This window comes from Camellia sinensis, chromosome 15 (assembly GCF_055761805.1).
Source record: "Camellia sinensis isolate YWXY chromosome 15, ASM5576180v1, whole genome shotgun sequence".
In the NCBI taxonomy this organism is placed as follows: domain Eukaryota; kingdom Viridiplantae; phylum Streptophyta; class Magnoliopsida; order Ericales; family Theaceae; genus Camellia; species Camellia sinensis.
Window position 1 is genome coordinate 91124372 of NC_138975.1, and position 11700 is coordinate 91136071.

Here is an 11700-nt window from a genome sequence, read left to right on the forward strand (position 1 = left end):
ATTGGACTTTTGAGATGTTATTTGAGGGTACTTGATCAATACTCATTCTCCTAAGAATTCTTGGTTTTTTGTGGGACGAATCTCATCATAAGAGTATAATCCGTATGTGTTTACGTGACTAAATTCTTATGTGGGGTGACATTTAATTGTTATATGGTAGAGGAATATATAGAATTATTGTGATCAAACGTGTAAGGCAAGTTGCTGGCACGTGTGGGTTAGTGTGCTAAATTAATTATATTGTCATTTATAGGATGTCAGGAAGAGGTCAAACCCATGGTAGTAGAGGTGGGAGGCGTGGTAGGGCTCGCCGAGGTGTGCATGAGGTACCAGTCCATGAGGTTCCAGTGCAAGAGGAAGAGTCCGGCCAAGCTAATGTGGGCGAACAAGTGGAGCAGGCGGAAATCCCGAGACAAGCAGGTCAAACCGCAATGGGTGGCCCTAGCTCGAGAAATGGCAGGGGCTTTAAGAGAGTCTATGAACTTGTTGAGGGTGGAGAATCAAGCCCGAGAGAACACCGCAGAGTCAAGGACGAGTTTCCTTACTAGAGAGTTCTTGCGGGCCAAACTGGATGAGTTCCATGGTGGCCCCGAGCCCAAGAAAACAGATGAGTGGCTAAGTACATTTGAGATGAGTGGCCCCGAGCCCAAGAAGACATTTGAGATGCTTCACATCGAAGATAATGAACTAAGAGTGACTTTAGCGAGTTACTACCTTAAGGGAGACGCGGGTCAATGGTGGAAATATGCCAAGGGTAGAGTGGAGCCGGCATGGGAAGCCTTTGTGGTTGCTTTCCAAGATAAGTACATACCTCCCACTGCTAGGGAGAGATTGAGGCAAGAGTTTAAAAACCTCAAACAACTTGACATGCTCGTGGCAGAGTTTGAGGTGGTCTTCTCTAGTTTGTCCAGATTTGCACTAGAGTTGGTGGCAACGGAAGAGCGTCGTTGGATCGAATTTGAAAAAAAATTGAAAACAAAAATTATGTTCAAGCTTATGAGAAATATGATTCGGGAATATGACCGTCTTGTGGAGATGGTAACACACGTAGAAATTTCTATACAAGCCGAGGATGAGAGGCTTCGAAGTTCGAGGTCTATGGGCCAGGAATCTCAAGGAGACTATAAGCAGAACAAGAAGAACATGAACACCTATCCATCCTAGTCCCAACCACAGCAGTCTAGATCCACTTTTCCTTTGCCTAGTGCGGGTCTGGGAAAAAGTGCATCGAGTAGTTTCTCGTGTTTCAAGTGTGGCCAACCGGGTCACAAAGCCTTCTTATGCCCACAGAAGGGAGGAGGGCAGTTAATATTACTACCACCTAACTGATCTCAAAGTCGTCTCAGTCTCAGAATAAAGGTCAAGGGTTTAATTGTTATCAGTGTGGTCAGCTAGGGCATATGAAGAGAACTTGCCCATAGTTGGGAAGCGCATCTGGCGCATCAGGGTCGAGGCAAACTCAGAGACACCAGTAGGCTCAATCAGTCCAAGCTTCGCGAGTTAATTAGGGAGCCGCTTCAACTCAGTCAATACAATAGGCCTATGCTTTGAGAGGGGAGCAAGTTAATCAGGGGCCACAGAGGCGCATGTATACTGTTACCGTGCCAGAGCAGTTGCCAGAATCCTTAGTTGTGAGAGGTATTTTTGTTGTGTGTAATTCTTTGGCTAATGTATTGATAGACATGGGTGCGTCTCATTCATTTATATCTACTACATTTGTTTCTGCATTGGGGTTAGAGGTAGCACGGTTAGTGCCTCCACTCAGAGTAGAGTCACCTATTGGGGGTACAGTTGATTTAGGCCGTGGTTGTCGTGATTGTGAAATAGAAGTTGCCGGGTGTCGACTTCCGTTGGATTTTATATTGCTAGATATGTTGAGTTTTGATGTCATTTTAGGCATGGACTGGTTGTGTTCTTATTAAGCTATGATTGATTGCTACCGTCAGAGAGTTACGGTATGCACTTCGGGTGGTAATCGTTTCTATTTTCTAGGGAACCGAGTTGATAGAGCCTTGTCGCCAATTGTCGACTCTCGTAGTAGGAGCAAGCTTAGTGGCCTGCTTGCAACTCTCTTGGATAGTGAGAGTGACAGGGCTTTTGTTGAGTTACCAAGGGTAGTTTGTGAATACCCAGATGTCTTTCTAGAAGATCTTACTAGTTTACCACCTCACCGGGAGATCGAGTTCTCCATTGAATTAGTGCCTGGCACAGCACCGATTTCGATGCCACCGTATAGATTTGCACCCACTGAATTGCATAAGTTGAAGATTCAACTCCAAGAACTTTTAGACAAGGGATTCATTCGCCCTAGCATATCGCCTTGGAGAGCGCTGGCTCTCTTTGCGAAGAAGAAAGATGGGTTATTGCGGTTGTGTATTGATTACCGCAAGTTGAATAGAGTTACAGTTAAGAACAAGTATCTTGTACCCAGAATAGATGATTTGTTTGACCAACTTAGAGGGTCTCGTTGCTTCTCAAAAATAGATTTGAGGTCAGGGTACCATCAGTTGAGAGTTCGGGAGGAGGACATTCAGAAGACAGCCTTTCGTACTCGTTATGGCCACTATGAATTCCTTGTAATGCCTTTTGGGTTGACCAATGCACCGGCTTCCTTTATGGATTTGATGAACAGAATTTTTCAGGAATACTTGGACCGTTTTGTGGTCGTCTTTGTAGACGACATCTTGATTTATTCAACCTCTGAAGAGGAACACGAGACTCACTTGCGGGTAGTGCTGGGTTTACTTAGTGAGCACCAATTGTATGCCAAATTTGAAAAATGCGATATTTGGTTAACAGAGGTGAAGTTTTTGGGACATGTAGTGTTTAGAGAGGGAGTGACTGTGGACTCCTCCAAGATAGATGCCGTACAGGATTGGGAACAACCCAAGAATGTTTTTGAAATCCAGAGTTTCTTGGGATTAGCGGGGTATTATCGACGTTTTGTAAGGGACTTCTCTAGACTAGCTGCACCTTTGACTAGGTTGACTAGAAAGGGTATCAAATTTGTGTGGAGTGAGGCGTGTGACACTACAAGAAGTTGGGTCTTGAATGACGAAATTTTTTTGTCTCGAAAGAGCTAATTTCGTCACTATAGATATTTGTGAGGAAATATTTTCGTCACCAGTTTCGTCATTGAATGTTTGTCACCAAAAACCACCGTGACGAAAAATAATTTCGTCACCAATGAAATTACTTCAGTGACGAAATTTTTTGTCACCAATAAAATAAGATTTTGTCGCCAAAAATTCTCTTTTTCGCCACCGAATAATTATTCAGTACCATATTTATAATTTTAGTTAACGAATAAATTTGTCACAAATGTTGATTATTGATGAGGAAATAATTTCCTCACAGTAAGATGTAAAGGTGACGAAATTTTTCATCTCAAAAAGTCATACAGGGGTGACGAAATATATTTCGTGGCAAAAAGATGTATACATGACAAAATTTTTAGTCACCAAACAACAAAATCAACAAAACTTTTCATATATAGCTGTGATAAATTTCATCACAAAGCTTATTGTTCCATATTTTATAATTCAATTTAAATTATTATTTCACAAATATCCTGCTCATATCTCAATAGCCTTCAAATATACTAACAAATCCACTAGCTATTATACACCACTCTACAAAACAATTCAGTAACCAATTTATATTATAAATCAAAATAAATCCATCATACAAATTTAATAATAATTCATCATACAAATTTTTAGCCTCCAAAGTCCATTTCTCCATGTAGATAAGCCAAACCACGAGCTGCATCTTGAGCAATTTTTAATCTTGCCATCCATGGCAGAGAAGACGCTACCCGAGCCAACAGATGGTCCTCTAAGCTTTTGTTATGCATAAGCTCATACACCAAAAGCTGTTGAATCCCTCTTTCATAATCTTTTGCACAATATCCCACTAACTGTACAAGATTTTGGTGCTTGACTACACCCAACAAGTTCATTTCATTGATCCATCCCTTGTGCCCCTGAAAACTAGAACAAAAAATAACACCCATCAGATAACCTTTAAATTTATAGAGGAGATGCTCTCAAAGATCAAACATACAATATAGCACTTTATCAATCCACAGATAGGAAATGAGATCAGTCCCATAAGCAGAGGAACCCATTCTCTGAATCCACTTCCTGCCGGTGACATAAATGGGTCATTGTAATTATCGATTTGATAACTCTGTAACTAAGAAATAACAAAAGCCTTGAAAGCTATGAAAGATTCAATCACTGCCAACAAAACGAAATGGCAGCAATTGCCATGGGCAGGTGCACATTTTTTTATTTTTATTTTTTTAAATGAGAAGAATCAGAGTATATTTAGATTAGGCATAAAAAGCATCAATGTCGTAAAACCAAGATAACAAAAAACCCTCATCTGGATGATAGTGCAGACACTAATTCGAAGAAGCTAAAAACTCGATGGCACATTTGGAACTGAACAACTATTTGGTCACAAGCATATAGTGATCATTTAATGGGCATTGATAATTAACAGAGATACATCCAAGATGGATCGTGTCTTATCAACTAACATATCATAAAACGCCAGAATTATGTATCCACAAAACAATTTCATTTCCATGAAACATCCAAATATGCAAATGTCCCATGCTGAAAAATGTGATATGGAGAAAGAAATGCAGCAACACCCAAAAAGGAAAAAGAAAGCATGGTCTCATTCAGACTTTCAAACAAATGGCGCAATTTTATGGGACTGATCTCATTTCCTGGCTCAAATCCATTCAAGTTCGTAACTAAATTGACATACTTAAAAGCTTAATTTCCTAAGACTAAGTTTGAATCATGATCTTCAATTTTCTAATGCATGACAAACATAGAATTACTAAGTCTTTCACGCTAATCCATCACGCTGCATCATGCACGGCGATGGATCCATAAGGTTGGCTTGGAACTGCAAAAGACAGCAGCAACTGAGTAATCAAAGACAAGCATATCTAGATTCTAACCAATTATTTAACAAGTTCAATTTACTATGATGTGACTAACATTTTTGAAATTTTGGGAAGCAAAGCTCTTATTTGATTAGATTTTTCTGTATTCCTTTTTTCTGCATTGATGCAAGTTAGGATGCAACAGAGCATAGAGTATTCAGAGCATAGAGTATATTGAACAGAACCTGGAAGCTTTATGGACTGAATTTCTATGGTGATTTCCTCATCTGCTTTTGTTTTGCTTTGCTGCTGGTTGGAAGTCATCTGAAAGCTCTGGTTTTGCTCTACTCCTGGAAATTGGTAACATCTGAAAGGGTGATTCAGCTTTGTGGTTGTGCTGCTGTCAATCCAGTTTGTTTGTTTTTGTGTTGGTTGGGTGCTTCTTTTTTTTCAGTTGTTTTGTCTTTGTTTTGTGTTGGTCTCTCACCAACTAGGAGGTTGGAGCTCATTATAGCTCCAAGCTCCTCTTTATTGATGTTTTTCTATCATATGTTTGTATATGGGATTCATCAATAAAGTGTTTTTTTGCCGATCAAAAAAAAAATATTGAAATCTACACAGATGGGATCTACATTATTATGCAGAACAATATGGAAATTTACAATTACCAAAAAATAAAAAAGTTCGAAAGCTTTTAAGTCGCAAAAACTCCAGAAATGTTCAAATGGGTACAAAGGTTTGCTGCATTTTCTCTGCTTCTTGTACTCATGCAAGTTGGAGCACAGTGGACTGAGGTCTGCCCAGATGGGATTATGCAACACGTAGAACCAAAGTACTTAATAAATAAAATCAACATTAATAATTTGGAAATTCACCAAAGTACTTAAATATTGATTGAACTGAGCATATGTTCACTGTATATGAAGGTCAAAAGATTAGAATCGTCATGTGACATGCACTGATGGGAAATTGTTAAATAATTGGTATGAAAGCTAGAAGAGAGATCTGACGCAAACATAGCAAGCTTCAAACAAGGTCTCCTAGTTAACTTGCTCCAAGCAAATTGAGTATGTCAATTCATACTCTGAAGCCTTATTATCTGTATCTTATTTTCTCGAGTCTTGAATTGCCTACGAGCCAAATTTGAAGTCAGAAATTATAAACCATCTTGAAAGAGTAAAAAAGACACTGATAAAAAGTAAAAGCTGAAAAAACTACAACTAAATTTTGATATCATTGACTTCATCAAGCTATCTCGGAGAATAATTTTGAGGGAGCTAAATGATGAATTTGATGATGACGTATTGATGAAGATGAGAGTGATTGGGAATTTTGCTCCAAAGAATGATGCTTTGGAAAGTATATCTTTGCAGACCACTCTGTTTTATGGGTTTCTATCGGACAAAGATTGCATAAAATTACTCATTAAATTAAAAAAGAATCAAATGCAGATAAAAGAGTCAACAAGAAAGTTGCTCTGATTTGCATTTGAACAAGCAAAAAGAACCCTATCAATTGAGCATTATAGTCCCACCATGATTTATGAGATTTGATCATATCTGGTAATTTAAAGAGTAAATAGGAATGTGAAACATCTCAGCAGGGCTTGTTAGTCTCACTGTTTCTAAGAAACAACAAAGTCACCAGCAGCAGGTTGCGGAGTTTGCACATATTCTATTTTCCTGTTATAATTAATTATGGTGATTTATATGATAACTCTCTTAAACAGGAAGAAATTGCAATTAAAGAAACTTGTTTCCTTATTAGCTACGCCAAAAACCATTGGCTGAGCCTCCTCATGCACTTAGGACAAACAAATATAATTAACATTATTTAATTAAGCAAAGCATTGTGAAAATTTAGATAATAGCATGCCAATAATCAAATATCCACTTAAACAAGAAAACAATCAAAATAAGGAAGCTGAAAGAAAGATCAGTATATGGATCTACACAATCACAATTCACATAATACCAGCTAATGGATTTTGAATGTACTAGTTAACAACAAAGCCACTGTATTAGCAAATGTAATTCAAATGTTGAGCTTATGATCATAAAATTGCTACTGTCTTGCCAGCAAGACCAACAAGAAGATAAGCAATACGCTCCTAAATAATTGTAACAAAAATTTTCTTTTCAAGTTCCACATCACCACATTGCACCTATGCAACAAAAATTCCAGGCATTAATGATAAAAATTATATACTGCCAAAATAAAAATTATCAATTTTAATCACTCCTATGGGTATAGTGCAATTAGATTGAAAAAAGGTAAATATATGATGAACATGGTGTTGAAATTAATTTAGAATTAATTTTCAAAGGTTGAGTTTAATAGAGTTTTGAAGTTCAAAGAGTCACATGATTATATTCAAAGTGTCTTGATGTGTGCGTGTGATAGTACATATTAACTATTTAAAAGTTCAGATGTATTCAAAGACCATTATATAAAGTGACGCGGTCATTTGAGAATATACAAGAACAAGAAATTTAGAAGTAAAAACTATAGAGCTAAGTTCTTAAAAGATATTTGTGTTTCTCAGGAACTATAGAGCTAAGTTCTTATAATACGCGTTTCTGTCATATAGCGATGATATTAATACAATGTAGCTAAATATCTAATTAATTATTGCTTCCTGTATTTACAGTCCCATCTATAACACTGATGATTGGTCTCCAAGTGGTGATGTCTATGTTGGAGGTAAGATGATATTTTATAACATTAAAATATCATATGGTGCTTGACATGAGACTGATTAGATGATTTCATGACAAACAACTCTATTAACACATACATTTTTTACTCATAATTGTAGTAAACAAGACATAAAGAGACAAGTACACTAGTCAGTAAAAGTGTTCTAAACTTTTCATGGTTACTCTAGCTGAACAGTTATTGAGTACAAACATCATCTTACGAGATGTCACTTGACCAAATGGGCAGGGTTGGGATCAATTTTCTCTCCCACTTAACCAATGAAGTGGTTCCCACAAGGCCCAAGTTCATTTAAAGTTAATCATTAGTCAATGATAGCATATAGCATATGACAATGCTAGTGGTAAGGTATCATCTTTGATTACTATTGATACGTTTAGCCCAACTTTTTACAAACTAAAAGTTAATAATCTAAAAGCAAAAGTTAGAAGCACCCATCAATAGTTTCTAGATTATCAGCTAACTTAAGTTATTTCTACCTCATAAGCACTACACAAAACACTTCATATGTTTGGATGAACTGATAAGAGACTATTGGAAATGCAGGTACCACAGGATTGTTGATATGGGCAGTAACCCTGGTTGGCATTCTTGCAGGGGGTGCCCTCCTTGTTTACAGTACAAGTGCTTTGGCACAGTAGAAGACTCACTCATGACTCAAGACCTCCCCTTTTGATAATTCAAGTCTTGTATTAATTGAAGTCTTTTCAAAAAGTAACTGTGCAAAACAATACCATTATGCATGCATGAACAATATACTTTTTATGCTTTTGAAACTTGATCTGTAATCTCTGTAATATTGTTTTGGTATGGAATTGTTTTCATGCTTGTAATATGTTTGATGTGAATTAATCTTATATCTGCCTTGTTTCCCATGTAAACTGCAGGACATAGTTTATTAAAACAAACCTACCATACTTACAAAAATAAATAAAATAAAATAAAAACAAGCACCTAAATCAATCCAGAACTTGGATCAGTCTTTGCAATGATTTTGTTGTCTTTTTTTTATCACAATTTGACACATCACTGAGAACCCAAATCCAACAACTCAGATTTAATCCAAATTATCTATAATTGCAAACTTTCCAGCCAATTCCTTATCCTCATGCCCCCCTTGACTAGTCATGCCACATTGTTTGATTTTAATATTCTTGCATTTTGTTTTATATTTCTTTGGCAGGGGACTAGGGACAATCAATCTAATGTTTCTAAGGTGTTTTCCCAGCTTAATGAGGTAAGATGCACATTCTTATAGAATGTTTACACTTCCTTTTGTTATAATGATGTTCCCTTTATGCTCTATCTAAAACCTACTCTACACATCCTAGGTTGCCCTCCTCAAATCTTCAAATTCTGCACCAGTACCAGATACAAAGCCCATGGAACCTGCAAAACAATCTGCTGCTCAAAATACTAATCCAGATGTATCATCTATCTCAGCATTTATGACCCAAGTGGCAGACCTTGTTGAGTGTGTTAAAAAATCCCATTTTTCTGCTCACAGATGTTTCTTTATGTTGCAGAGTATATATTAATAGATTCTTAAAATTCCTCCTCGTTATTCTTTTGTTAGGCTTGTAGATTCAAGGTACTACAACAACTGTTTTGAAGCAAAAGAAATAGTATCCACAGTTCATTTCAAGCTAATAATTTGGAGACCTTTGAAATGCTTTTAAAAAAATCTTAGCAAGTGCTCATGTTGAAAAATCATACAACTACCAGAGGTCTAGGGTGATGCAGAATGTTCATGCATACACATGGAGACTTTATTTACAATTTTATAATTTTGACTACAGTATTTTATTCATTTTCTTTTTAATTAGGAGTCTTATTAATACTGGGTTTTCTATTTATACTACATAGTGTCAGAGTTATTCAGTTAACCAACATTGCATTAATTCTTCCAAATAGTTCATGACTTTTACTGCAGTACCAGATTTGGTCCATATGATGTGCTCTAGGGAGTACATGGGGAAACATAGTTTTAATTTACAATAAGCTGACACCATTGATGTCCCTGGTGGAGGACGGCAGCAAAGATCTACAGGTTGTGAATGCTAACGAAGCTACTCTACTCTGTTGCTTGGATTGTAGATACAATTGTCATTTAACATCTCCCCATTCATTATGCAGTAGTTATAACAAATAATTATTATTTAAGGAGGGTTATTCAGCTCCAATATGTGTATTATTAGTGCATCAAAAATATCTATATTTGATTTGTTTTTAACCCCATTGAAGTTGTGATTGTTTCATTTCTAGTGTGTACTTGTCAAATTGTGATTTATTTGAAAATGTGATTTTATTGGTATTATTTGGTGACCTCCTCTTCCGTGATAGATTCAATCTTTAGAATGTTATTGGTAATTGGTCTCTTTTTATGATATATATTGCAGAATGTTCACTGAACTTGTGCTCAGTTCTGGAAATGGCACCTGATACTCCACTGTAGTCTTTGATGTGCACTCCCGTAAATTCTGCAATAATAGCATTACTACAATGCTATGATCATACATATATATTTTTATGACAGGACTCACTGTTGTTGAGTATAAGGCTTTTTGAATAAATTTTGAATTAGTGTGATAAACTCACATATGTATCGGTTAAGCTTGGGTATTTTGTTTCTTGTGAGAATTGAACATGAATCCTCCAAAACAAAAATTAAAAAAATAGTAAGTTTTCATATTCAATCCTTTAAAAAGGCTACCTGCACGGATTATCGTGATCGTGCATGTGCTAAATCTAATCAACAATATTAGCATTGAATTCATAAGATGTTTCTTTTTTAGAAATGAAATATATGGAAGTGCATATTATGTGGCACCAGAAGCCTTTCATAGATCTTATAGTCTAAGGAGCATACTGTAAAATATATTAAGAACAGAGCATGTTAATGCTACAAGTGAGACAGATAGATATGTAAAGAGAGAAATGTTCAAACAAGGTTGCAACAATTTTGCTAGGACTAACGTACTTTGCTTGAAAAATACTGTAAAATATAGTTGAGAAAAGGGAGATATTCTTTGATGCAAGTGCTGCACGCTAACCTATTGGTGAATTCCCTTCTTCAGCTGAATAATTTCTTGATTAATAGCGTCAATCCTCTCTAAGATATAACAAACCAAAGATAATGTGAATGCTCTCTGATATTCATTTCTTGATTCATTTCTCTCAAATTAATAACAGTTGAGGAAGGATTGATTCAAACCAAAGCTTGTTTCCAAAATCAAACTACCTGGTGGAAAAATCAATAGATTGACGAAAAAGAGATTGAATTACATTGAGTTCAGATGAAGAAGTTGAATACGAATTACAGTGAGTTCAAATGATCGAAGTAGAGAGATAAATAAGTTGAAATACGAATGAATGATTCGAAGAGACTCAGAGAATGAATGATTCGAAGAGACTCAGAGAGAGAGAGAGAGAGAGAGACATACTGTTGGAGATTTCTTCTTTAGACGACCGTGGTGATCTACAGAGCGAAATCGAGAGAGGGCTCTTGATCTAACAATGAACCTAGTTACTCAGACACGATCGAGCGATTTGGGGAAAATGAGAGTCTAGGGCAAGATATAAATCAATGATCGAGCGATTTGGGGGAATTGAGAGTTTAAGAAAAATGAAAAATATAAATTGGGCTGAGTGGGTTATTGGAGCTCGCAAGTTTTTTTTTGAAAATATAAGTCCCAATACTGGCTTCGGCTGATTTGCCGTTGCAAATAATATTTTTTTGCGACGGTCAAATAATCAGTCGTAAAAAAATAGACGTGAAAAGTTATTTTTGTGTTACTAATAATTTTATAATTTGTGATAAATTTTTTTCTCACTAAGAGTCTCAAAATTTTGGCCCCATCTAAAAAATTTAGAGAGAAAACCTTCGGTGACGAAATTTAATTTTTCGTCTCCTAAAATGAAGTATTTGTTGATGAAAATAAATTTCGTCACCTATTATTTTTACTTTTTTATTATGTGACAAAATTTTGTAATTCGTCACAGATTATTTTTATTTAGTGACAAAATTTATTTTCTTCACTACTTTTTGTCACTATAGGTTACTTAGAAAATTAATT

The 11700-nt window shown here is 36.2% G+C and overlaps 2 long non-coding RNA genes across 5 annotated transcripts; one reads left to right on the plus strand and one right to left on the minus strand.

Moving 5' to 3' along the window:
* Positions 1–3564: 3564 nt before the first annotated feature.
* On the minus strand, positions 3565–11329 carry LOC114288290 (uncharacterized). 2 transcript variants are annotated; one of them, XR_003638192.2, is made up of 4 exons: positions 11068–11329; positions 10678–10865; positions 5152–6036; positions 3565–3985 (listed from the first exon to the last, which is right to left on the minus strand). It is a non-coding gene; the product is annotated as an uncharacterized LOC114288290 (long non-coding RNA). The 2 variants fall into 2 exon arrangements; XR_003638181.2 differs by lacking the exon at positions 5152–6036 and having other exon boundaries at positions 3644–3992; positions 11068–11316.
* LOC114288293 (uncharacterized) lies at positions 5879–9277 on the plus strand. Of its 3 annotated transcripts, none has more exons than XR_014356161.1 (3): positions 5879–7609; positions 8808–8861; positions 8956–9277. It is a non-coding gene; the product is annotated as an uncharacterized LOC114288293 (long non-coding RNA). The 3 variants fall into 3 exon arrangements; XR_014356162.1 differs by lacking the exon at positions 5879–7609 and adding an exon at positions 7626–7967; XR_003638200.2 differs by lacking the exons at positions 8808–8861; positions 8956–9277 and adding an exon at positions 8171–8269.
* Positions 11330–11700: the final 371 nt, after the last annotated feature.